This window comes from Urocitellus parryii, chromosome 10 (assembly GCF_045843805.1).
Source record: "Urocitellus parryii isolate mUroPar1 chromosome 10, mUroPar1.hap1, whole genome shotgun sequence".
Taxonomy (NCBI): domain Eukaryota; kingdom Metazoa; phylum Chordata; class Mammalia; order Rodentia; family Sciuridae; genus Urocitellus; species Urocitellus parryii.
Window position 1 is genome coordinate 122115572 of NC_135540.1, and position 4099 is coordinate 122119670.

The 4099-nt window shown below is 41.1% G+C and overlaps 1 pseudogene; it reads right to left on the reverse strand.

Annotated features, from left to right (window-relative positions):
- Nucleotides 1–2398: 2398 nt before the first annotated feature.
- Nucleotides 2399–3603, reverse strand: LOC113181964 (glycosaminoglycan xylosylkinase pseudogene; annotated as a pseudogene).
- Between the last annotated feature and the right edge of the window lie 496 nt (nucleotides 3604–4099).

A 4099-nucleotide genomic window follows, 5' to 3' on the forward strand; every position in this document is an offset into this window, starting at 1 on the left:
TGGGAATAGGGCGTATCCTGCTGCCTGAATTCCGGTTGAGTTCTCATGGAATTGAGAAAGTATTTGGGATTAAAAGCCTGGTGGAGTATGTGAATTTTGCGGGCAGAACTTGGATTTCCCCAGAACGTGTTTGTAGAGGGCCGGTGTGAGTTCAGGAATAAAGAATTGCTGTTTGAATCTACAAAGCTGTGAGTGGCTCGTGATTTTGTGCCCAGTCAGACTGAGGCACATTATGGTAATTATACCCACCTTACTTTTGGCAGTTGAGTATGGTCACTTGGTCTCTGTTGTCCTAGGGTAGTATTCCTCCAATTACAATTATGTCCAGTAATTTATTGACAGCAGTTTTATTATAGGTCTAGTTTAAAGAGAGGAGTGATCAGAGAACTCTTTAAGGATGCTGGGGTTCCCATCACAACTTTCTTTCTCATTGTATTGGTTAAAGTTATTCATACTAAAATCTCTCAGTGTAGATGAATATGTCTTAAAGGATAACTCCACTGTAACATTTCAATCTCCCTGTTTTTCCCTTTGAATACTTTCCTGTATTTTAAACCAAGACAGGTCTATCATATCCACTTAATTATCTCTGGACCACATTTATGTTCATGATTTAGCTCATGAAAGAAGCAGTTAAAGCCTTTCTAACTCCCCAAGCTGCTGCAATAGTAAATGCAAAATTTTTGAATAATAAACCCATATCAATATATTAAACCTCATTCCACACTATGCTCCTTCCACACATTATCTTAATTTCTTAGTATCCATTTCTATACATGTTGCTAGGATTTATTTGAGAATTTTTTTTTTGTTAGTGTAATGTATCTCTTCATGAGTTACACTTTAGAGACTTGTTGGAATTTGACTATGGCTATGATATTAGAAGCAAAGAATGATGTTGAGACTGGGCCCTGGGTATTAGCATTACCTTGCATGGCAATTGCCTCAGGGAAGACCACGAAAGTTTTCCAATGCATTGTGGATTTAATTCCTTTAGACAGAAGTGCAAAGGTTTTTTTTTTTTTTTCCATGTGGATGGAGAGGCCAACTTTTTTTTTTTTTTAAAGAGAGAGAGGGAGAGAGAGAATTTTAATATTTATTTATTTTTTAGTTATTGGCGGACACAACATCTTTGTTTGTATCTGGCCTCACGCATGCCAGGCCAGAGTGCTACCGCTTGAGCCACATCCCCAGCCCCGAGGCTACCAACTTTTAAGTGAAGATGTCATCATCTATGAGTAGTAAGTTTAACTGCACTGAGGTTAGGGAGGAAACTTCTTATGGGGATGGGAGATCCATTCTACTAGGGGTGGGAGAGTCACATCTAATGTGAGTAAATAGACCTCTTATAAAGGAAAAGAAGACTCATCAGAATTTAAGGACTCATTGTGCCCAGCTGTATCACAATCTCCCCAAATTCCTCCACCCCAATTTATAAAATCTTATTCTTAACAGTAAATATCCTGGGAGGCTGGGAATTCAATATCCATTGTTATTCATCCAGAAACAAGATAAGATTCTGTATATGATTTTTAGGAATTTTAGCCCTGCAGCTACAAAAGATAAGAGTCTACTTCAGAGAATAGATGGAAGCTCTCCATTACATATGCAGCTCTTAAGCTGGGAATTTGAACCATAAGCTGCTTCTTTTATTTCATCTTTATGACCAGGGATATTAGAAACAATCATCCAATGTCATCATAATTTTAATTTCTCAAAAATATGGGAAAGTACATAGAGACTCACCTACTTCCTTGCTTCTTATAATTAAGATTACTCAATGCAGGTATTTTGCATATCTTTATAAACAGTTCTTGCTATAGATTATGGGTTCTCTCTTTATGAGTAGAAATATTATTAGTGTCTTTAAAAAATAGAACACAAAGTTTTATCTGCTGCCACTCCATAGGAGTCAGTAAGCTTTCAAATTAGTCTAGTTTTGGTTAAAAAAAAAATACACAAGACATTGTAAACTATTGCCCCAAAATTCACAGGTGTGGAGAAAGGACTGAAAGATTCACCTCAAAACACACACTCTGGAACCATTCCCAGCATTCACTTATACAAATGTCCCACTTGTTTGTCCTATGGTATAGGAATACAGACTGACCAATGCTGATGATCTCTGCAACAAATGGGCAACTGCTAAAGAGCCAGAAAGATATTTCCATAGGAACATCCCATACTTGGACACTTGAGGACTTTGCTTTAGCTTCCACTACAGGAAAGACAAATAAACAAAAAACAACAAAAATAAAAACAAAGACACTCAAGGCCACCATGTCTTCTACCACCAGTACTTGCTACTGGCCACTTCCAAGCCATCTCCTACCATTTGGAATTGATTTTTCTATTTCTCTACCTTTGTAAAAATGTCTCACTTATTTTGTGTTGAGAGTTACAAGTGGGAGAGAGGCACCCTGTCTTCTATCAGCACAGTGTCCATCCCAAACTTGTCATGGCACTGCTGCACAGTAGCCAGGACACTCAGGAGTTGCTGGTCCACAGCATCCAGGTGAGATTAAGAGATCACATAAGAGATGGGATCACAGGCCATGGCGGATTTTAATTCAGACTTTAGCACTCCAATCTTTAGTTAGTTCAGTCTGTTCCAAGTAGAAATCCTAATGATTCAACTCTGATAGAAAGAGGCAAGGATGCTTCTCTCAACAATGAGGGGTGCCCAAAGCTTTCAGCTTTATAAAGAATGATTAGCGCACTATCGTCTCCATCATCTTGAAAGTTCTCATAGTGTCAATCAGGTAAACGAATACGGAGGTGTCAATGTGTGGGCCTGAGTCATATGAGGATGTTTTCTTCACAGGAGTCACAGTAGCTCTCAGCATACTTCCATCTGGCCAATTTGTCTTCTGGATGAGTCCTGCCCCAGGGGTCTCAGTGTTTCTGCAGAGACCACACCTCTGGATGCTAAAGTGTGACAGGTCCCTCCCTGGGTCTCCATCCACACAACCTGGATCTATTTCTTGGCAGTAATAGCACTTCCCATAGAAACAAGTATTATTTCCTACAGCTAGGAACGTCCTCAACAGCTGCTCCATAGCAACAGGCTTGATCTCTGTCCACAGATTAACAAATCTGCCAACCACTAAGGAAAACCCAGAATCAGTGGAAACCTCAAATCCCGTCCAAATGAAGGGCCATTACCTCTGCATTGTGTCTTCCAAACCAGCATATGGCTTCCCTTCATCACATAGTGTCAGCTCTTCCACTTAGGTTTGAAAACCATTTTCTATGCTCCTTCAAGTACCAGTAAGGCTTTCAGCTTTGTCCCTTTATAACCCACATGGCTTTAATGACTTTTTTGGTGGCCATGGTGTGCATGTCTATTCCCAGCTCCAGTGTCTCTCCAGGGTACACTTCTAGAGGCACCACCCACTGTGGTGCAATCTCCCATGGAGTTTGCAAGGTATGGTCCAGCTTGGGTGTCAACTCCCCATGCAAGCCAGTCATCATTCCTTGAAAAGGCCTCTGGTCCTCCTGGTTGTCAGCTCACGTATCTAAATTGTCAAACAGGAAAACTTTGGTGAAGATAAGGATGATAAGGAATATTGCTAACAGCACTACTCACTGTTTAAGCTTCATGGTGACGTCTTTTCTTCCTCCCATAATCTGCTCTCTAGTTATTAAGGAGAGTAGATGGTAAGACTACACAAGGAGATTACATGATTACATGATTGCACTCATCCATTTCTTCACTGGAGTTCTCCACAATTCCTGTCTGGTCCTAGGCTCAGTCCCTGGCCACTTGCACAGTGTGACAAGAGCTCAGCCTCTCCTGCCACCTCCAGGTAGGGGCAGCCCCACGCTGCTATCACCACCCCATGCTGCTGTTGAGGTTCAGGCTCATCCCTGGCTGGCCCCGTCCAGGGCCACCTCTCCTTACCCTAGCCACAGGTCCCACACCACTCCCTGCCTCCCAGTTATTATTGTCTTAATATTTAATCATATTAGAGGGTGAATTCCTGAGACCCCAGAAACAAATCAGAAAACTCTTCCTTAAAATTCTATTCCTCTAGAATCTCCCTTTTATGTCAAAATACGTATTAGTCATGGTTCTCCAGAGGGGAGCGGGAAACTG